At 49.5% G+C, this 23,876-nt stretch overlaps 2 protein-coding genes across 3 annotated transcripts in view; both read left to right on the top strand.

Moving 5' to 3' along the window:
- The window catches only part of LOC119449588 (uncharacterized), a 378,080-nt gene that overhangs the window by 226,484 nt on the left and 127,720 nt on the right, over window positions 1–23,876 (top strand).
- The window catches only part of LOC119449589 (uncharacterized), a 137,638-nt gene that overhangs the window by 106,308 nt on the left and 7,454 nt on the right, over window positions 1–23,876 (top strand). For both annotated transcript variants that reach the window (XM_037712796.2, XM_049665324.1), the window contains one exon: window positions 18,203–18,419. The gene's annotated coding sequence lies outside the window, so the exon portion shown is untranslated. The remainder of the gene's footprint in view (window positions 1–18,202; window positions 18,420–23,876) is intronic.

The following is a 23,876-nucleotide window of genomic DNA, read 5'->3' as shown; positions in this document are numbered from 1 at the left end:
GGCATGGCTCGCTCTATGCTAAGCGTCTCCGCTTGTGCTGTTGCGGCCTCACTTAGTGACTGAGCGGAATCAGAAAAGGTGCCACTCGAAGCGAACCGTAAACACGCCCTGTGCTAAATTGCTTCAGTGAAGCGAAATTCGAGCATCCGCTCTCGACGGCTTAGTGGCTTTGGCCATCTGCTGCTAAGCAAGCTAAATGTCGCGAGGGTAGAATTCGCAGACTGCATTTCGATTTGGACAGCACGCAAAAGCGCCCGTGTGCGGATATTGCGCACACGTTTGATCGTCGCGGAGATAAATCTGGAGACTTCCACTATCCGGCATCCCTCACAGGCCTCAGCACAGGTTTGGGACGTTAATACAAATCGATGATGAATGAGGTACCATTCCAGCTGACCAACAGCTCTGCTGGAGTCACCAAGCCGCATTCGCATCCTGTATACTCCAGACGTGAAGATAACGGGACAGCCGCACCGCACGTGCGATGCGATTCCAGAACGCTTTCTCCATAACAGAAGAAGCCAGAGATTACGCGACCGAGCTGACGCAGCAAAATTGGGTCCAGTTTTGCACCTCGCTCAAAGGTACCCTGAGTACGGCGAAGACGTGGGCCATCCTGCGTTGCCTGATCGAGCCCGACAAGGCCAAATCGACAACCAGTCGGACACTTCAAGAAATTGCTCACAAATTCCCCGGGAATGACCAGGATCTGATTGACACCCTAAAAACCAGATACCTGGGTAGCGACCCCATACGACCCTGCCTCCTAAAATACGAAGGGGAACCAAGACCAGAACTGGACGCTCCGATCACGGAGGAAGAGGTGTATGCCGCGGCACGAGCCTCACAGCGCAACACTGCTCCCGGGGCTGACAAAATCACCAATGCCATGATTAGAAACCTGAGCCCGAAGCACATCCTGGACTTGACCGAATACCTAAACGAGGAACTCTGGAGCAAGGGCCACGTACCGAACGAGTGGAAACACGCGGAAGTCGTGACCATTCCCAAGCCAGGCAAGAAGCCCGCGATCGACGCCCTACGTCCCATCTCGCTGACTTCGTGCCTCGGCAAGCTGTACGAGAGGGTCATCGGAGCTCGCCTCCAACACTACATAGAGGACGGTGACCTCTTCCCGCACACCATGCTTGGCTTCAGGCCGGGACTTTCTGCGCAAGATGCTTTCCTAATCCTGAAGGAAGAAGTTCTCAAGGGCATCCCGAAGGGAGGAGAACACCTCCTGCTCGCACTCGACCTGAAAGGGGCCTTCGATAACATCTCTCACGAGGCCATTCTCAAGGGACTGAACGACATCAGCTGCGGAGAGCGCATCTTTAATTACGTCAAATCGTTCCTGACGGGCCGGACGGCAACCATCGGAATAGGCCAGACTCGATCGGATACGATCGACGTGCCGAACAAAGGAACGCCGCAAGGGGCGATAGTCTCCCCGATTCTCTTCAACATCGCGATGCTAGCGCTGACCAAAGAGCTGCGGAAGATCCCGGACCTCGGTTACGCCCTATACGCGGACGACATCACGCTCTGGGCCACCAAGGGCTCCCTCGCGCAAAAGGAGGCGACCCTTCAGGAGGCCGCGACGGCCGTGGAGAGATTTGCGGCAGCGAGCGGGATGCGTTGCGCGCCCGAGAAGTCCGAGGTGATACGGGTGCACGGAGGAGGAATCTATAAGTCACCCGGCCCTATCGAACTCTATCTAGAGGACCACAAGATCACGGAAAGCAAAAAGACTAGGATTCTGGGTTTTTGGATTCAGAGCAACTTGAAAGCATCCCACACCATCCAAACCCTAAGGTCCACCACCAACCAGATCTCGCGGATTATCAAACGAATAACAAGAAGCCGCAAGGGCATGCGAGAAGAGGACACGCTCCGCCTCGTCCAGGCTCTGGTGATCAGCAGAGTAACGTTTAGCATGCCGTATCACTACGACTCGCTAAACAAACGCGACCAAGAACAAGTCGATGCCATCATCAGAGGCGCGTACAAAACGGCCCTGGGTCTCCCTGTTACCACCTCAAACGAGAGGTTAGCGGCTCTCGGCATCCACAACACCTTCGCTGAGCTGTCGGACGCGGTTATGGCTTCGCAAAAAGCCAGACTACAGAACACGGCGGCGGGCAGAGCCATCCTCCACCGGACCGGCACGGCCACGGAGCTTCGTGCCCTCGATGGGCAACGATCACTCCCGCCCGAGGTCAGAAGCAAGATCACGGCGAACCCCATACCAAAGCACATGAGTCATGAACTCCACGAAGGACGACGCAAGGCGCGGGTCAACAGACAGCGCCGACAATTCAAGAGTGACCCGTACGTACAGTACGTGGACGTGGCGGCGTACCCCGCAGGGGGCCTCTTCGCGGTAGCCGCCGTGAACGGGAGAGACAACTCCTTAACCCTCGCGGCCTCCGTCAGCTACTCCTTTTTCTCTTCCTCCTCCTCTTCCTACATTTCCTCCACGCTCCTCAGTGTACACAGGGAAAAGCGAATGAATTTTAAAGAGCAACAGGAAGAGTGATGGGCGAATTAGAGAGAGAGAGGAAAGGGAAGACAGAGGAGAGGGTGCGTAGAGTCCGATGCCGGCGACGCGCGCTGCCAGATTACTACAATGCCCGCGGAGAGAAGACTTTTTATCTGTTCAACGATCGGTGCGGTGCCCCGAACCCGAGCGCTCAAGAGCACTCGCCGCCTCCTCTCCCAACGTGACTCCTTCCTCCGCATCCCTTCCTCCCCCACGCTGTGCGGGATGAATCGGGACGAACAATGAAAACGAGCAGAGCCGAAAGGGCGGCGCTTAAAGTGAGACACCGTGGATGAGCGAGGAGAAGGGGTGTGCGCGCTACAATGGGAGATTGTGCATTTGCTTTGTGCGTGTGTGTGTCTGTGTGTGTGGAGGGGGGGGGGGGGGGGGGGCTTCAACGTGGGCCAATCTTCCTTATTCCCTCCGTTCGCCGTTCATTACATCTTTCTCTCTTCGTTGTGCAGTGAGGTTTATAGCCGTAAATTATCTCCTCCCTCGTCACTTAGGGCTAAGGCCGTGCCCCGCCTCGCGGTGGCCACGCGCGGTCGAAATAGCGCGATTTTAAAAGGCCAGGAGTGGAAAGTTTCTTTTTTTCTTTTTTTCTTTTTGCTAGCTTTTGCTTTTTCTCAGCCAATCTACCCCTTCCACGCCCCTCCCCTAGCTTCTCCAATATATCTCCTTTCTGCGCATTCAAGATCGTGCACGTCACGTAGTCCTCGATATTCGCTTTTCGTACTGAAGAAAGAACTGGAGAAAGCAAACAATACGTGTCCTCGCCGAGATCTCGCTTGCGCCTGTGTCTCGCACTAAAGGCGCGTACAGCATTGTGAAAGGTACTGCGGGCATGACTCCACCAGGGGCAACAATCACGACAATATTCGTGCTTTACAACGATCCATGACTAGCCGGTTACTTGCCTCTGAATGTTACGTTTGGTCAGGGTAAAGGTAGGCCAGGCGAGTCATTCAACGCGCGATTACCGTTGCTAATCCTTCTCTTGGTCACCTAACGCCTGCTGTAGCTTTCATAACGCTGCGTGGTATTAGCGACACGAACTCTCAATTTTCGGCCAACGTCTGCTGCGGTTCATTCATTCCTACTCATTCATTCGTTCACCCGACGTGTGACGGGCCTATTCATTCTTCTTTCCTTTTGCGCAAGTATCGGGGGTCATCTCTTCTCGCATATTCGAACATTTCAAAACAATAACAATTAATAACGCGCTAGAATAGATGACTGGAACCTTGATAGCGTCCTTTCCGTATAGAACCTGTATCGATTTCCTTTTTGAGCCCTTTTGCACTGGCCGCTCGAAAAAAAATGATATCTCCACCTTTTCCTCCCACCCCTCCTGTTTAAGTTGAAGAAGAAAGTATCATCTTCGATCGGGCTTTGTTGCCTCGTTTTTGTTTTGTTGTTCCTAACGTCTGATAGACGAGCGCAAGCATCCTTCAAGGCCTTCTTGATTTTCATCACGCTCCGGTTGATAGCCTCGTGCGATGTCACACGATTCCGCCGCCTATTTCCGCGTTCTATTTCACCACAGTGGCGCTCCTTTCTTTGGCCATTGCTTCCTCCGGGTACACATTCGTCATCATCCTTCGTCCCGTTACTCCTTGCCCGATCCACCTTTCTTCAATAATCACAGCCAAGTATCTCTTTCCTCCTTCGATTGTTCACGTTTCGCTCTCGGGTTCAATCGCGAAATCCTTCTAAAAGAAATACAACGAAGACAGAGGAAGCAAAGGTTCTTAACCAGTTTTCTTAGTTGCATTCCTCACTTTACGGTTCTTTTCATTTTTATCGCTATAGGCAACAACAAGTTAGTAAATATCTTCTTTTATCCGCCTACACACTTCTCCCTCAGCTCTTCCCCCTTTGTTCCTATCCGTATATCTCGGCGTATCTTTATTTTATATTTTTTTTTTCACGAAAGCAGCGCCACGCGTGGCCTGCCGTTCTCTTTCATTGATTCCAAAACAGAGACCCGTTGGCGCGCCGCTGTACAATGGCAGAGAGTCCGGTGCCATCGCTTCCTTCCTCTCCCGTCACGAGACGTCATCAATGTCTCTTTCAGAAGCGCGCGTTTCGAAGGCTTCTTCTTCTGTCGCTGCAGTAATTGCTCGCCAGACCGTGGCTCATTCAAACTCGTTTTCGCTTGCGCCATTTCCCGGCTTGTCCATTGTTTCGTTTTCCTTTTATTTCCCCTCGTGCCGTTTCAATGTGTCTTTTCTTTATGTATGTATGCCTCTTTTCTATCACCCCACATCTTCGTTCAGGGCCGCATACGTGTATATTCTCGTTTCTAAACTGTATCACCCCGCCTCGAGACATCACTGGGCCACGTTGGATCTGTGTGTTCCTGCGCACTTTCTTTACGTGTCTTCGTTGGTCTTTCGACGTCCCGCTGCCATATTAGCGGTGCTCTGTGCGCATTTTGTCCTTTTTGATTTTCGATTTCAGGTCTTGCGCCCCTGTTTAACAGTTCATGCCCGGATAGCCTCTCCAAACCCGTTGACAGAAGTGCGTTTTGAGGCCACTTGTGCAGTTATCTTTTTTTTTCTCTCTCTCTCTTTCGTTTTTCTCTCCCTCTCTTACATCTTTCTTTCTTTTTCTCAAGTGACGAGCAGCTAAAGGAACGCCCTATTCATTCAGTTTTCTTTATATCAGAGTGTCATTAGCTTCTGTTCGTTTTGAGCGCTTGAGGTTTTTTTTTTATTATTCCTGTCGTTTATTTAAAAAAAAAAGACATACAGTGGTGGATAATCTGCCGTCGCCGCTTAATAACTGGTTTCAGATGGCCTCAGTTTGGTTCTTCTCGACCATATTTCGACATCAAAGCCCATAAGCTTCACAGGGGACTGTCGTGTTGATCCATGCCATTTTTTTTAACACGGAAGTGTTTTATGCCGGGGTCCACCAAGACTTCACTGACGTATTTCCGTCACGGAAATACGTCAGCTTACAATGTACACGAACATAATACAAAGAAAGAAACCAGAAGAAAAAGTTCCACAAACATGCAAAATCTGGAAATCGAACCCACGACCTCTCGGTCCGCGACGATAGGTCGCCGAGCGTTTAACCCATTGCGCCACAAACGCATTTGCAGAGAGCTACACAGACGCGCCTTATATATCTAACACTCCTCCGTGTACCCGCGCTCTTGCTCGGGGCGGTGCCGCCGCCTACGAGCAGAAAAGAGAAGTACTGCATTATGACACTAACGCGCACCGACAGTGAACGCTTCGGTGGTCTCAGCACTACGACGCCTCGATGCCAGCATTCGAAGGGACGCTGGCATCAAGAAGCACTACCAACGCCAGGTGGCGTTCACCGTACTCAGCACAGCGGAGCGTGGCCTCCGCAATTAGCTCTGAAAATGTTTCTGAAGTTGATCGCGGAGGCTGCAATTACGACGCGCTGTACGCGCTGATTTGACTCGGTGACGATTCAGTTACGTGCTTTGTCTTGCGCGTTGTATTAGTGTGTCAGTTACGTGCTTCGTCTTTCGCGTTGTGCTAGCGTGTGCAGCGTAGTGCAGCTTCCATATGCACGACGGTTGCTCATGGTCATCGACGTTGGTAGTCGTGATGGAGGAGACGTGCCACCAGGCGTCAGCGTGGGTGCATCAACGCCTAAGGGCGCTTTAGCCACAAAACACCAATAGACATTATATATCAATGTGCAATAAACATTACACTACTTCTGTGAAGACACGTTTCACTTTCGTGTTCTATACCGATTCCTATATAAGAGGGATCAACCACATTTTTTTTTCCAGAACCTCGGAGCCTTCGTACTCTGTTCATTAAAAATGAGAAGTGTCGACCGTCAGCTCATTTCCGTAAAGTTTATTCCTCCTCCTCCTCGACTAACTTACGTTTTCGGGTGTATTATTTGCTCGCTGCATGATCTGGGCCTGTATAATGTAGCGATCTATCTCGCTTGATTTCATTCTTTCCCCCCCCCCCTTTTTTTTCTCTCTTTTTTTGTCATCCACCGCTCACAACCGGCCAATACTGGTGATAACGTAGGCGATCGAACTTCTGCCGGAACTTGGAAAGGAAAATAATTGGAATATAATCGTTACGTTATCTCTCCCCTGCCTTCCGGGAGCATTGCACTCGCAGCATTCGTCCTCATCACTCATGGAAAGAGAGTGACCGACTATTCTGTAAAGTCGGTAAAGTGTACCGCACGGGCGTCTGCTTATATGTACACACCGGACCTGCGTGGTCGCGCTCTGACGTTCGCCGATCTTGTAACGCTTGGCGTGCCACAAGTTGTTCCGCCAGTGTTCCACTCGCCTTTATTCATTTTCAGTCCGAAAAATGAACGGTGTGATAAGCATATAGAAACGCGCATACTTCGCTATAATGAGTTCGTTTTAGTTTACCCACGGATCTCGCCGTCAAGTGCACCAGGTCGGCCACGGACGAGTGTACTAAGTCAGCCGCGTATACTGCAATGGCAGAGCGTTAAGGAAACCCGCTTGGTTATTTGGGAAATTAGACCAGAGACGGTGGCAGAACAGACAGTACATGAAATTGAGCTAGTTAGTTTATTGCTAAGGCGAGCTCAATCTGTCAAAAGCTCAAACTGAACTTTTGACAGGTTCAGCGCTTCTAAACAGTTAAGGCTCCGTAGAAATTCTTATATACTACGTGGAACCTATGTTAGACACGTACGCCGCAGCGAATATAGCGTCTGGCGTTCGTCGTTCACCTCGCAGGAATCTGTCTGACATACCAATAGCAAAAATCAGTATATATACATATATATAGGTCGCGCAGGATGTACCGACAGCAGCGTAGGTTATATATGCGCACAAAACTCATGCAGGAAAATAAACAATGCCCCCCTGCCATTATTTCCTAGCATCTGGATCGTTAGTACGTATTCTTTGTCGGCGGTCTCTTCGCGGTAGGGCGGGATTGAAGCTTACAGTTTCATTATTAAAGGGGCACTGAAGATTAATACTAAACGAGTTTGAGATGCTATATTATTGTTCCGAAGCTAAATTGCGACCTTCTTATGGGCATTATGTGACCCTGCGTGACTTAGTGTGGCTGTGGACAATAACGAGAAAGCATGTATCAAGTGAAAAACTGCTGGCTAACTATGTTCGACTCTATGTTATTACCGATCCCATAAGCGAACTGGCCTAACACGTCTTACTTCAAATAGCCGACGGTCTGCCAAGACTCCGTGGCCAAGACGGAAGTTACACGTGTCCCTGTTTCAAAGCCCTTTATTTCCCGAGAGCCCGTTTGACTTGCCTAACGGACTTCGGCTGCGCGGAGCGAAACGTGACAATCTTATGTGCATATTGGGTTTACACCCGAACAAGAAGTGGGACACGCAGGATGGCTGGAGAGGAGGATCGACGGCGGCGTTCGGCTGGCTATCTCGATAGGCACTCAGCTGATCAGGAGCGTCGCGACTGCCATTACACGTGACATCTCAACAAACGCCTTTCTTAGACGTAACAATATCATTACCCTCTAATTTTGCGGGAAAAGTATCCGTTGTTATAAGAGGAAATAGGGGCCAAGCTTCGTTTTGTTTAATTCAATTTAAATAGTAAACAGTTCATTAGGTCACGAGGTGATGCTACCACGTATTGCGTCGTTTCTGACGTACAGAAACCCCTGCTCTCCTATATGATTGATATATGTACTTGCAGTACCGGAAGGGCAATAAAGCAATAAATAAGCTCACGCTATGCGTTTGTGACAAGAAGTAGTAGAAATAATTTTATTGCGTGTGTGTGTGGACGATTTCGACACTACCCGTGCATTGCAGCAGCTGCTTTTCGCTGTTCGCTGCAAGTGTATTGTTCAAAAGAACCATCGCTGAAGTGAAAGCGCAGCGCGTATTTTGCTTACCTTGCATCACCGCGCCCCATGCAGCGGTTAAGCAAACTGCCGCATTCCATATGCGAAGCCCTGTTTTCTTTAGGGCAGACATAAACATCTTAAGCTCCTCCTAGCTAAATGACAGCGCCTGTTTGTATGGCATCACTCGCGAAAAAGTAAGTAAACAACGTTCTTGCCTTTTTTCGCAATCTTTTTTTTTTCTGCAGTTTACGACATGACCCATTTGAAAGCTCCTTGCCGACTAAACTTAACTTGAACGCAAGGCTCATTTTTCAACCCCCTACGACCGTGTCGTCTTGCTTGCTGCTTAATTCTCTCTATCTTCTCTCTCTTCTCTTTTATTTCTTGCTTTGCTGACGCGCAGAGACGCGTTTGAATACTTTCGTCATACAGCACGCTCTGTATTGCAATCTCTAAACGCGCTCTTCTAGGAATTAGGCAAAATAACTTCATGGAAGCGAGCGACATCTTCATGTCTCCTCAGCAAACTTCTGCCCGCCCCGTCAGCTTATATCTTAGCGCGTTTTCGTATTTTGCTTTTCCGATTTCGTTCTTTCTTTTCTTGTCCTTTCTATCAGTATATGGAAACACAGCGAGGCTTAGAAGTACGTTTCCATTTTTCCTTTCTCAGTGCACTTTTACTGTACCATCTAATTACTCATCCGCATATCTTTCACATTCCGCGAATGCTGACTCGTGCTTCAATTTTACGCTCTCCTTTCGCTTTCAAACTGCGTTTTCCTATGCTTTGAAAATTTGGCACGAACCCAGTTGCTCGTCCTGAAGTTGCTCCTTACGCATTATGATCTTTATCCCTAGTTTGCATCATTTCTTTTCTTTCTTTACTGTGCGACTCTTCTGAGCTTCGGTCCTCGGATTTTCCACGTCACCGCTCTCTGCGAACATCGCTGTCCAGAAAGAAAAAAAAAAAGGGAAAAGCGAAGAATTCGAGAGAGGCACGAGGCTAGCCATCTCGCGTACAGCAGGACCCACTCTAGTCTCTTGCAACGTCTGCAGCGTGCAAGATACACATTTCGTCAATGATAGCGCAGCAGTGCGCTCGTCTCTGAGTCGCCGTGCCGGCAAGTCGGCCAGAAGGGCAGACCAGGCGCACAGCTCCTGTTCCTTCTTTTATACCTTACCTATTCTTTCTTATTTACGCTCGGGCGTTCGTTTTCGTTTTGACATTCCCGCTCCGGCCGTATACGGCATAAAACGATTCGGCGCGTTTTTGGCTTGACTTGGCTTTGATTTTGGACACACTGGAAGCCACCGCGCGGCCGATCGAGGGCTGCGCCGCCGTAAACGCGTGCGGCTCTGAATGGGATCAAGCCCTTGCCGCCGTTCTCTCGCTTACCGCTAGGTACCGCATTTCCGCGAACGCTACGCAACCTCGCTTTCTCTTCTTTAATTTACGGCCTGGAAGTAGGCAGATCACGCAATATTTGGAACCTTGCAGCAATTAAGTGTATCAAGCACGGGTTTCCTTGGTTTCTTCAGTGCGCCGGTCCTTATCCCGAAGCCATGCAGCTCTGGAAGATATCGCAAACTCGCGGCTTATGCGTCAGTGGGCGTTTCCGCGAAATTATGGGATGACGCTGCAATGGTTGTGGAAAAAAATGTCACAGTTTCGCCCTAAGGGCGAAGCAATGAATGCGATAGCAACACAGCAATGTCATACGAAGTAGGGTGAGCGGCTTTGGTAACAATATGAATTGTAGTAAACATGAGCTGATTAAGTAAGCAGGTGTGCTGCGCCGTAAGTAGACCGACATGAAGAGAGACTCGATGACCACGAGAAGGCGCGTGTGAAACGGTGGTGTTGATGAGAAGCGCTTCCCGTGGGCAGCGCGCGTGCGAAGGGACACACCTGTAGCGCTGCACTGCCGATCCGGGCAGCATTACATGTGTAGCGTGCGTTGGAAAATGTGACCCGACTATTACTAACTGAATGAACAAGCGTGGTGTGAGCGCGCACAAACAAACATGAAGAGATCACACTGAATGACTGCAGACAACGACTGTCAAAACGCTGGCAGCAAGCATACGCCGCTGCGGGCGAAGGTACGTGCGGTCTATCGCTTCAACAGGAACTGAGCCGCGAATGCACGGCTCATAAAGGTCAGAGCCGTGTGGAGATAAGAGACGGTGCGGCGAGCGACGAGCGCGGTTGTTGGCAGAAGAAAAGTGCGCCCCCCCCCCCCCCCCCCCGCTTCCTCCGGCGCTGGCTTCCCGCTTCCTTGCTTGCGCGCCGGGGAGATAAGAGACCGTGCGACCGAGCGACGAGCGCGGTTGTTGGCACAGTAGAAGTGCCCCCCCCCCCCGCTCCCTCCGGCGCTGGCTTCCCGCTTCGTTGCTTGCGCGTGGGGGATTGAGTGCGTTCGCTCTCCGTGATAGCGTGCGTCCCAGCACGCTTGCGCTCGGGCATACGGCGCGCGGTGAAGATTTTATCTATACGGAACCTCACGGCGACGGCGACGGCGACGACGACGGCGACGGCGACGGCGACGCCGACGGCAGAAATCCGGTTGAAGTGTCCATATAATTGCTATCGCAATAAAAGACGCGCGTCTAACGCCACGCCAGAAGGGCGCGTTTAAGGGCAGCTTAACGTCATCCTCTCCCAGGTCGCGTCGCTTATGTAACGGGTCACAGGCAGTGATCGACGTAGTCGGGAACTTTTTTCAGGAGGCGTGATAGGGGGGGGGGGGGGGGGGGCACACTTGACAGGGGTAGGGGGCGTGGCAGGCGGCTGTTGTCGCATGTTGTTTTATGCCAGGTATCCATGGCGCACGGAAATTTCTGAGAAGGGGGAGGTGGCACTTTCTCGTTGTCTCGCCCCCCCCCCCCCTTCCCACTCCCCCCTGGCTGCGCCCCTAGTTACGGGCATATAATTGTTTGATCGAAAGTTTGCAGTTTGATTTCATTTTTCCGCTTGTGATGTCTTGGGTGCACGGGGCCAGGGAACCAAGGGCATTTTCTCTAGCGTGCCTCGACAGTGGTGGAACCGTTAGTGTTGCTTTGAAGGCAGATTCCCCTGTGTTCGCAACTTTTGTCGTCATTCTCGTGAAACATGTAGTGGATCATTAAATCACTGCCTTAACCTTCGGCGGATTGCAACATATTCCAATTTTAAATACGCTAAAATAGTGCATACGTGAGCTCTAAGCACGAGCCTCAGGCACGAGTCATGTGTGTATACTAGTGCGTTAGTAGTATGAGTGTCAAAGTGTAAAAAAAATGTTATCTGTGGGAAGCTGGTCACGTGGTAGAGGTATATATCACTTCGCTCCTCGAAGAGGCAGGATGTGTGTGGAGTGAGCTCCTCAATAACACTTTGCAATGTGGTGCACGCGGTTTAAATCATGGATCCGGTACATCAAAGAGGTGCGACCTGATGCTAAAGCATTTCCTCTCGCATTTAGCTAAATCGTCACTGAATTTTTGCGTTTCAAAACAATGTGGCGCTGAAATGTAAGCTGTCTAATTAGTGTAATTCCGTCAAAAGCACGATCGTTCTAATGCACGTGCAGTCGGCGCCAAAAGTTTAAGGACTGTGGAATCTGAGAAAAGGATGAATATTTCTGCAGTCCGGGCACGCAGTCTGCAGTTCGAATCTCCAACTTGTGCTAGCGTATGCGAACAACATGGTGTCGTATGGTTTTACTGTCTACGGTCACAAACCGCTCGGGAATTCGACGTTTTTTCAGGTCGCGCGGCCCGTATACTTTTGACATGGTCTGTACACTCTCCTAAGAGCTGCGAGTGTTCTCTATGTCAGTGCTGTGGGCACTTCTGCATTGTCAAGCACAGTCTATAGTGCATTCCTGAGTGTCCTATCATGCCTCACGTAGCTCCTACTTCGATGCCGTATTGTTTTGAAACGCAATACGCCAAGAAATATGTTTATTAAATACGTAAAAAAAGGGGGGAAACCTTATACAGTAATAATTTCGACGACCTGGAGTTGTTTAACCTGCAGTGCACCTAAAGCACGGTACAGGCGCTCTTACAATCCGCCCCCATCGGCGGAATTTCTGCGTAGTTCCGGTGCATACGAGTGGATTAGTCTTGTCTTCGTCCGGCAGAATTTCAGGAACACTGAGCTGGAAATGGAACTTACGATTCGTACATACTGTACGAACATTCGAACGAATCCACTTTCGTAGTGAATAACGTTCATCCCTGTCGGCGTGCGTTTTACTTTTTCCTTTAGCGTTGGTTTATGGCACAGCTCGCTCTCTACGATAAATGTGGTATGAAGTTAGCGTCAGTGTTTTAATCGATGGTCATACACTGAAACAGAAACGTTTCTGACTTTCGCGTAAGTCAGAAAGGGAGCATAGGCTGAGCTGGGACGCGTTGCTACACCTGACATACTTGTTAGGCGCGGAGTTTAGCAGAGTTTGAGAGGAATTTCGCTAATCAATTGTGCGAGTTTCTCAAACGTGCTGACGTGGCGATGTCCTCAGTTTGCAAAACACATGTGTGCCTGGACTGCTGAAAGGGCATCAACTACAAGATGGCTTAGGCATGCAGCATACAGATTTCTGCAATATGCCATCGCCAAGTCACTCTTCTGCGCCCGTTCTTGCTGCCGCTTGCATGTATCTGATAGTCAACTCGAATAATGTGTCCTGAGCTTCTGAGGCGCATGACAGCTGACTTCTCTATTAGGTTCGAAAACCTAATGGAGAAGCCAGTAAAGTGATGTCGATGCTATCTTGATTAATCACAAACAGCCTCTGCGACCAATTCGTATCTGAACGACTTTGCATGCACCATAACCGCTATCACATTCACTGCGTCTGACGTATGTCCAAGCACTGGCGAGTTGTTTTAAGTGGTCGTGTGCGTCATTTCGGGGCCGGTATAATATACGGATTCCAAATTCCTTTCGAGAGATTACATTCCTTTCTTATCGTCCGCCGTTCACGACCGGCAGATCCCGGTTATAACGCATGAGAGAGCGCCGCTCGGACCATTGGCAAAACTAAAAAAGGAATAGCATTGTAATAAAATGGCTACGTTATCCCAGCCCTGGTTTTCCATGCGTCTCGTTGAGTTAGCTTTCAGCGGCGTGAAGTTTCGTTATTATCGTAATGATAAACGCGCCTATATCTCTTTTAAATGTTGGACTGTGCCATATTCGCCGTTTATACCACGTCGTGATGTTCGTGGTCGCGTCGTTCTTATATACGTGCTCATACGGTACATAGCCCGCGTGCCCGCTGAGGGCTTTGAAGGGATCCGTGGGTGGCGTCTTCTTCTAGATCGCGTTTGCCAGCCACGACGACTCGTTTGGCTCCCGAGCTTTAAGGGATTGCGCGCGCTCCCGGCGACTTTAAGTGCTGCCGCTGCGGCGGCCGGAGCTCGGTATCCCTCTGATGGCCCAACCAAAAAATGAGAGCGTTACGATCGATCCCTTGACTCTTTTCTTCATTCATATATAGTTAAAGCTGCGTTCTCTCTTTTTTTTTTTTAAGCGTTCCGCTTGGTTTCTTCTCACTCGCCATCCCTCAATCTGTATACACGTTTTGTTGCTGATCTTAGACTACACACGAGAGCGCTGCTGCCAAATTTTCTTCGAGTTCTGAATAGTTACTTATTCTTATTTTGTTCGTTTGCAGAAACGGGGAGACAAGAATTATTGCCGTGTTTTGGAGGTGTAACTGTATGAGTGCAGTTTTTTTTAAACCCTGTAATGGCCCGAGCACAGTTCCACATCAGGGAAAATTAGAGCAACTCCTTCACCTTTATTTCTGTAGAGAGTACATTTGTACTAAATAAACGAAATGTGAACGGAGTTATAACTTCATTAGTACACAATTAATTGTTCACTAGTTCGTTTGCTGAACTGTGTACAACTGAACACTCGCTCCAGCGTATCAAAATTGTTACTGTATGGGCAAGGAGTGGTTTTCTTCACTACTTATTTACCTACTCGATGTGTGCGTCAACAATGCATTCCAGCTCTACAGGGCAGTAAACAAAGCTGGCCCGCATATAGGCTATACGTTAAGTTTCTTGTGCTTAAATAAATTGTAAGGTATTATTAACACAGCGTAGCATATTGTCGCCGCTTTTTTTATATCGAAAGAATCTTGTCTAATCAGATTGCGTGTGAGACGATAAGCACCAGCGATACCTTTGTGACAGTGGTTAGATGGTAAGGAATGGTTACCGGAAAAAGATAAGCCATTTACGCGTGTCAATATACCATACGTTGGACATTACAACAGGGTTGAGGAGTTGTAGAGTCAGAAGATCGACGAGGCGTACGCTAAGTGGCCTTCGCGATTTTTTAGTCGAGGCTACGCACTGCCTATAAATGACATCACTGTTTTGTCTTCTACACTGTGGTTCTTTGTTTGACGAGTTGATCTCGCGGTGGTGTTGTCTTTATGTGGATATGAGGAGACTTGTGTGGACTCACTCCTTCACTCTTGTGTAATGAGCGGCCATCCTGCAGTGAAAGTTACTGCATGGAATGTGCTTTCAGTGCTGGCGCCCGCAGACGAAACAATCTTTGTTAGCTTTTTTTCTGGGGTTTTACGTGCCAAAACCAGTTCTAATTATGGGGCACGCCGTAGTGGAGGGCTCCGGATTAATTTTGACCACCTGGGCTTCTTTAACGTGCACTACAACGTAAGCACACGGGCGTTCTTGCATTTCGCCTCCATCGAAATGCGGCCGCCGCGGCCGGGATTCGATCCCGCGACCTCGTGCTCACTTGTGTTTGTGTGTATATCGTACTTTTTGATATTTTCTTGTTCTTTGCCTATATTTATTTTTCCTTGAGTAAGGAACTTGGGATAGCCGGCTCTGGAGTAGCTTACCTTCCCATGCTTCTACATGTAAACGAAAAAAAAAGTTCATGGCTTTCTTTTTTTCACGCTGAAGCCGTGGCTTCAGCGTGAAATCTGGCTCTGGTGCAGCAGACCTAAGCGGAAAGAAGGGAGAGAAAGCGCTCTTTCGACCCCGTCTTCTTACCGCTTAGTTTTGCTGCGCCAGAACCACATTTCAAGCACTTGCCAACTAGCCCAACATTTCATTCTGGCTTCAGCGTATATATATTGGCTTTCCCAATTATGAAGCACAAAACCTGCGTTCTCGTAATCCGTGCCGTACCCATGAATGCTACATCCTTGTTCAGGCCCTGAATGTCCTCGTTTCATAGTCCGTTACAGGCGGCAGTCCGTTGTGCGTCGTTTACACCAAAGCGCGGCGCCTCGCGCGCGCAGTGCGCTGCCGGCGGAGCGTGCTCTTAATGGAGTCACCAGCTGGCCCCCGTCCTTTCTATCTTCAGTTGCTCGCGGTGCGAGAATGCAGCCCTTCCGGCCCCGCGGTATTTATAGGCCGACTTTGTGCCCACTCCCCCCCCCCCCCCAGTTTGCATCCGCCTGCCTCGCGATGCAGTGGTGATAGAGACACCACGTGCCCCGCTGCTGATTCGCATCCGTCCGGTTCGAACCGCCAAATGAGGTGCTGTAGCTTTTCTACCAGCCGTACTTCGTGTACGCTTTTGTGAAACACCGTGCGGCGGTGTACCTCCGCTCTTGCCACTTGTTTATCTTTTCATTCATTGCATAACCCTTTGCCCCTGAGCAGAGTAGGACACCATACTGTTCCTCTTATGAACCTCGCTGTCTTTCTATTTGCTCTTCTCCCTCTCTCTCTCTCTGTGGATTCCACATATTCAAAGGCTGTGGATTCCACATATTCAAAGCGCAAATAACAGGCACGAAACAAAATAAAATCACAGAGAATTAAATTGAGAGAACAAGACGGGTTCTTGAGCAATAATACATCATGTTCCTTACCCTTTTATCTTCCCTCTTGCATGGAAGGAAGAAAGCATTGGAGGACGCTTAAGCTTCGCCTTTAAGGGTGCAACGCGATAGCGTTATCAGGCCCCGTTCGCATCGCATTTTTCTTTGAGTAGGCTTCACTGCAACACCGAGCGTGGGAAAGCCAGCTTACAAAGACCAAGCTTACACACGGCGCCTTAAAGTCGGCTTCACTTCTAAACAGAACTGCATTGCTGGGAAGGCGTTTTTTCAGGGGCAATATAAGTCGTCTTACATTAAAATGTTAAGGCCCTAGCACCTTTTTTTATTATTTTATTAATTGTTTGCTATTGCCCCGACGCGCGCGCGTGTCCAAAATGCATTAGGCAGGCGAAGTCCCAGTTTTTACCGACGATGATGATGATGATGATTTATTGGCATCCTCTTTGAAACGGGGCGGCGACAAATAGTCACCTAGCCTGCTTGATTTAATCAGGTATACTATACATGTTCTTTATCTAGCATATTTGTATACCTCTCATCATGTATACCTCTCATATACCTGCCGACGATGCGAGCGCCATCTGGATATGAATTTCGCAACTAACCTATCCGAGCCCGCCGTTGTTGGTATGGTAGAAATGCTGGAAAGGAGTTTGTCTTTGAGTTTCCTCGTAATAGAATTATGTTTTCTCGAACAGTCAAATTACAATCCGACGCCGCCATGTCTGTAGGTTGTGGTGAAGTCGTACTTTACCATTTTTCTGGTGGATTTCACTATGATAAATTCAATTCTTGTTCACTAACACGTTGCGCCACGCGGAGGGCCTGCGCGGCCTGCGCGGTCGGGGTGGTTCGGGATGATTCTCTCCTTCATTAACACCTTGCGCCACGCGGAAGGCCTGCGCGGTCGGGCGTCGGGGCGGTTGGGATGATTTTCTCCGCCACGGACGCCGACATCCACGCCGACGCCAGATTTTCTGCGACACGGGGCCCTTATAACGTTAAAAAGGAAGATGTGACTAGAGAAGAAATGTAAGAGGCAAGCAGGGAACGTAAATCGTGCGCGCACATGAAGAAGCAGCACGCCGGGCAAATAGCCGTTGTAACCACCGTGCTGGATTTTTGCCGTTCCTTGATAGCGGGCGACTATCCTTACTGAAGCATTTGCTCGTGTCCGCCCATGTGCGTAACGTATACGTGAACACAAATTAAGCGTAGAACAGTGTTTAAACCGGTAGGGTATATAGTCTACGCACGTCGTTTGTTGCGTGAGGAAATAGGGAAAGAGGCCACCGAAAGAGGCCAAGGAAGCGCTGGTGTAGTACATCCCCGTCCTTGCCATGTCCTGCGTGCTTCTTTCTTCGCTCCGACTGAGCGTCATATTTTAAATGAGTCAGATGACGAACGCTGAAAGCTGTATAGTTGTCCGTGGAATATATTGCTATCTGCAGCTCATTTACAAGGCGTGTGGGCGAAACATCACAAATGACCGGCGCTGCGCAAGAGAAGCCTGCGCCACATTCATTCCATGTCACACCGTCAGACCGCCCATATATACGGCCCGCCATTCGCTGTCTAAAAGGATGAACTTGGCTTTGAGAAGAGCTGAGTCATTTATATCCTTCATAAATTGGCATGGAATACTCCTGGAATAGCGCATCTTGAGTGAAAAAAAAAATAATAATAATAGAAGCAGCTTGGTCTGTGGTATGCAATATTGAGCCTTTTCGATTATCCGTCTCTGATAGTCCCGGACTGTCCGAGAAGCTGCACAGGCAACGCTCATTGGCTGAAGGCACTGCCTCGGGCAGTCGGGGACTGTCAGGGACGGATAATCGAAGAGGCCCATTGTATATAGCTAACTACGCGACAGTGATTCAGGCTTACATGTTGAGCTTTGTACTGACGGCAGATGGTGTCGAATCGCTATCGTACTCATTTTGTCCTCTCTCGCACCACTTCAACCTTTTCGTGTCTTTGTGCAGATGCAACTGGACGGCCGCAGTACCTACCGAGCAACGCGGCATGAGCGGGGAACGTGACCCCACTTGACGACATCATCGGTCATGACGTCAGCGACGCCGAGGACAGGGCGGCCTCACCACCCGACCTTGCTGACTGTGGTGACACTGCTGCTGCTGCTGCTGCTGGCGCTTGGGACAGCCGGCGTTGCCGCTGCCACAGACCCACCACCTACGACAGGTTGGCACGACCTCATGGCTTCGCCATGCATGCAACGAACGAATGTGTGCCGTGATTAGAAGTAGCCCCTTTTACGTAGTTTTTGCCTGCCGGATCATACGGAAGGCAATGCATAGTGCTTGATGATTTAAGTTGCGCACTGCCGCTGGTGACCTGAAAGCTTGTCGCTGGTTTCTTTCTGAGCTGTATTCAGTGCGTTTAATAGCCTCGCCTTAGTGTAAGTGTGCTTTATGTGCTTTTTTTAATTCCTGTGGAGTTTCTTTATTCATTGTCATATTTTTATTCGGTGTCTTATTCAGTATTAGTAAATTACGTATACTATTACTACGTAATAAATTCTAAAAAATGGCCGGTGACACTTAAGGCGCTAATTAACCTCTCCTAACCGTATGTGCTTAAAAAAAAAGAAAGCTCGGTGACCGGTATACCTGGATGTCAGGAAGGTTAAAGCAGCCCCAACAAAGAACCAGAGGAAGCACCGTTGACACTGAGTTTGCCGTAAACTGAGCTGCTGCCTGTAGACCAGAAGAACGGGAAACGCGATTCCACGCTCACAGTGCTCTGAAGAAAGGGTCCAGCCATCTCGGAACTCTATCCCCGTTTTCTGTTGTTCCGCTGTTCGACTTCTTCCTGATTCGAATTCCAGGTTAGGTGAATTACGGGATGCCAGATGGCTTTATAAGTGCACTATGGAATGTGTCTACAAATATATTGCAGTCAAAACCACGGCGGTGCAACTCCTATCCCCCGTACCCGTTCCTTCGCAGTCACAACTAACCCTCCCCTCTCCTTGAACATCTCTACATCCATCACCTTACTATGCGAACTCACATATTCTCCTCTCCCATTGGCGTGGGGGAGAGTGATATATTATAAACACTGCCAAGGAAATCACTTGTTAACGTGACGAAGACAAGCCACATTGTCGAAATTATGGCTCAGTTACATCTCTTATTGGACCACTACTGGCCACTTCGTCTCCGTCTTCCTTAGAATCTCTGCTTTGTTTAAAAGCCAGTTGTTTCTTGACATTGCTTTTAACTGTCAGATGAGTGCAATGCCATGTCAGAGTTTGAGTCCATAAATACCGCTACGTAAAGAAGCTAGGAATAACTACTGTTGGGTTAGGTCAGGCGGTAGACCGAATTGAAGGTGGAAAGGGGGGGGGGGGGGGCGTTATATTAGACGTTCAATATTTCTGGCTGTCGTTCGTTACATACTCCTGCACGAGGTAAAGGCCATTCTGAACTGTCTAGTAATTTTGCGACTGGGTCAATTGACACACACACACACACACACACACACACACACACACACACACGCGCACACACACACACACACACACACACACACACACACGCGCACGCACACACGCACGCACACACGCACACACGCACGCACGCACACACGCACGCACACACACGCACGCACACACACACGCACGCACACACACACGCACGCACACACACACACACACACACATATATATATATATATATATATATATATATATATATATATATATAAAGAGAATGGGACATGCAGACATGCCAATCGGTGGTTCTGCCCTTCACGGGGAAAAAAAAAAGATAGATATTTCGGTCTTTCAAGAGCCGGTCCTGAGATCGAGCTGGTTCGGAAACATCGTTTTCTCGGCGTGATTTGCAATTTTAGACCACCAGCATCGACGGACTCATCATTTGGGTGCCCTGGAGGACCAAATTAGTTTCGCATAAATGTTCTCCCCAGAATCGCATGGTGCGAACTGGGCTGTAACAACTACATCCCTGCTCTACGTTCACTCAGAACTTGTCCGCCAGAGACTTGCTTACTCAGCCCCTCTATTGCATGCACAAATTATTTGCGGCGTCACTTCACCGACTACAGCTGTTACAGGCTCGGAATTTAAGAGTGTGTCTAGGAGTCCCGCAAGCTACATCCAGTCACCTCACTATTGCAGGAGCGCAGGGACCACATTTCACCGTAATTCGCAGCCTGGAAACATGTCGGCATTTCTTCTGAATTTCTACTCAGCATTCTGCGCACCCACTTCTTTCAAAGATAGATAACCGTCCGGGTACACAGATACACGTCATGTATCAAGAACATAAATCACGTTTCCCACGATTGGATTGCTTGACATAAAGTTGCAAATCTATAAAAATCATGCGTAAGGCAGATTCCGCGTATGATTTGTGACAAGCACGATTATTCTCTGCTCACTATTGAAACAGTTCAGATCGAAACAAAGCGCATAAAGAGTTGCAGCGTCTGTACCCAGAGTGATCTTCAGTGAGACCCCTCATATAGCGGCAACAAGGTGAACGTACAACTAAAAGCTTCACAGCTAGTGCGACTTGTTTGTCACATATCCCCCCCCCCCCCCTCCACTCATTCATCGTTTAGCAAGCAAAAGGTTACCCTTTCAAGCTCGTTCCTGCACGTCATATGATTGCTATGGATTAAATGCTTTTTTTTTTTTTCTTGAGTACGTTCAATTACTGACCTATACCAGACCACGACACGCGCCCTATATAAGGCTTGCGTTTCGCTTAGCGCCGGGAAAAGGAAAACATCCGCAGTTCCAAGCACGATTACGCGAGAGCCAAACAAACAAAAACGGGAGAAGATACGAAAAGAACGAGCCCTGAGCTGTTTTGATCACCTTGTCGGTCGGCGCGTTAGCCTTATAACACCGCCTCCGCCTTGTGCTTTTTCGGCTTGGCAGAGCCTTATTGCGCCTCGGGCCCTGCGTGCTTGCTTGACTGAAACCCCGATCGCGCGCGAACGATGGAAGTGGTGCACGGAAACGGGCAATTTCCAGGTCGTTCCCAATCGCCAAAACAAGAACAAGCGGTGCCGGCTGCCGTGGGCGTCATCTGCGCGGGCACACACACACACATACAAACTCGCACCCAACCCATCCCCACTCTCCTCCAAACACTCACGCACGCACAACCGCCTTCGCTGCCGCGGTGTGGCGCCGTTGTCTGCAACGCCTCATACAAGGAGACGTGCCCGTCGTGGCGGCAGAGAAGGAAAACGAAGAAAGCGATCAAGGTATCAACCACTGCGAAATCGAGGCCCGACGTCGAGCGATCCAGTAGAAGGAGAAAGGAAGAAAAAAAAAGTTACAAAAGCGGAGGATAAGGGAAGCGCCGTTCGTGTTGCGGTAAAGCCGACGACGAATCGGCGGCAGCTGTTAAGCCTAACGTGGCGTCGAGAGCGATCTTGTCCGCCCGAGCATGTGGCGCGCTTTGGTCTGTGCAGCAGTGCGCCGTCCACCTCCTCATTCTCTCCTACAACGCCCAGGGCGACGTGTGCACGCCACTGCAAGGCGAATTTCTCTAGCCTGATATCATACGTCTAGTATACGAAGCGGCCTTCACCTACCGCGCCTTGCAACTATGTATGCCGTTATCGCCCGGAGATCGCCCGCCAGTGTTTAGGCTAAAGACAGCTCGGTTTTGCGAGCAAGATGTCGCTTTGGTTTGCAGAATACCGCGTTCGCTCTGTCCAGGTCTGCGTTCTTGGGAACCCCTATTTTCTCCGTTTTATTGCCTTTATAGTCCCACTGCTCGCTTTTTGTCCTGTACGAAAATGCCCCTCACTCTCCGTCGTCCACGTTTTTTCCCTGTTTGAGGGAAACATCTCTTGTCTTTATACGTGGCCTCTCTTCCTCTTCACGCGTTTATGACCACGATTTCACTTCCCCTGATTGCCCGCCGCCCCGCTCTCCTTATATTACTGACCTCGCACACCCTGCGGTGGGGTCGCAGTGCGCACCTCTCCTGCTGTGTTGCAGGATATCCTCGTATTTCTTTGCGGTAAATTGCCTCCTGGGCCTCGTGCACGTTGGCCGGTATTCATTCCTCTTTCCACCCCAGACTCCCCCATCTCGTAACCCTCCTACGGATCCTTACACCCAGCTTTGTTTGTGTGCTCGGGGCGTGCAGTCGACGCCTATCTTATACCCGCGCCCCGAAGGTCCTGCGAGCGCGGCTGGCTCTGTGGGCAACCGAGCTTGCCGCTATACGTGCGTCGTCCTCAAACACACGCATTTCGGTCGCGCCTGCTGCATACGAAACTAAGTCGGCTGATTTCTCTTTTCATCTATCCACGAAAAAAAAAAAAAACAGGGAAGAAATATCGCCCGCCCCACTGCGCCTCCGCCGGATCCTTTTTTCGTCATCTGCCGGCCCTGACCATCTGGTTTTCCCGCCTTCCTGAGCCAGTTTCCTTCCTTTTTTTTTTTTTTTTTCACTTGATTGTTTTGCTTCCGTACGTACGCAAAAGCACGCATTTCCAAGGAGGAAGGATGGGATTACTACAGGCCGAACTATAAGCATGCCCTTGTACCGCAAGGTGCATGAGTATAGTTTGAATCGCTGTTTCTGTGGGTCTACCGCGCAGGCGTGGAATATATTTATTTTAACGGCACTATTACCTCTTGCGAGGCGTCGCTGAGGTAGATTTTGTAAGCTGTAGTAATTTGCACTTTATGTCACCCGTGCTATACCTATAGCTCAGGAAGAAAGCGTTTATGCATTTTAATTTTGTTCTGCTCTTTGTGCGTGTTTGTGGTGCGTGCGTGCGTGCGTGCGTGCGTGTGTGTGTGTGTGTGTGTGTGTGTGTGTGTGCGTGTGTGTGTGTGTGTGTGTGTGTGTGCGTGCGTGCGTGCGTGCGTGCGTGCGTGCGTGCGTGCGTGCGTGCGTGCGTGCGTGCGTGCGTGCGTGCGTGCGTGCGTGCGTGTGCGTGTGTGTGTGTGTTTGTTTTCGCATCTGAATCTCACGAACAGTGGGATCGGCACTTCCACCGTCATCAACTGCGGTGATGATACGGAAGAAGTGCCGAAGTTCCAGGACTCCTTCGATAAGAATTGTGGAGCACTGAACTAAATTGAGGGCCTGTGGGAGGTAGTGCAGTATGTATACTTCTCCTTGTCGGTAATAATTTCTCGAAGTAAAAAATCGTCGTATTCCGAACATACATGGCGCTTGAACACTGAATGGATGTCCTTAATGCTATTTAAGAATCATCTTATTTCTGCCCTTTAAATACATTGTCTCGTCCTACGTAAACACCGTGCAGCAGTTGTCGATGTACGTGCTCCTTTCAATCAACATGGCGAACACCGCAGACGACGAGACTAGTGATACGAGCCGGCCAGCACATCTGTCTTGGTCGTTACGTAAACCAACAAGGCCAGCCTAGAATGAACTCTCGTGATTCTTTCAATGTTGTGTAACTTGGTAGAGAAGACCGCCCAGTCTTGCGCGGGAAGCTGCGAAGCCGTCTCTTTTTCAACAGATGCGTGACTAAATATATGTATAGTGTGTGACATGATTAATATTATGACATCATTAATGTTTCATGATCTGTACAGATATCATGTTCACAATGAGCCGATCACCACAAGATATGTCTATGCTTGAACACTCGTCCCAGGGTTCGAGA

This window comes from Dermacentor silvarum, chromosome 4, assembly GCF_013339745.2.
Source record: "Dermacentor silvarum isolate Dsil-2018 chromosome 4, BIME_Dsil_1.4, whole genome shotgun sequence".
Classification (NCBI taxonomy): domain Eukaryota; kingdom Metazoa; phylum Arthropoda; class Arachnida; order Ixodida; family Ixodidae; genus Dermacentor; species Dermacentor silvarum.
This window is presented reverse-complemented; position numbering and strand designations above follow the sequence as displayed.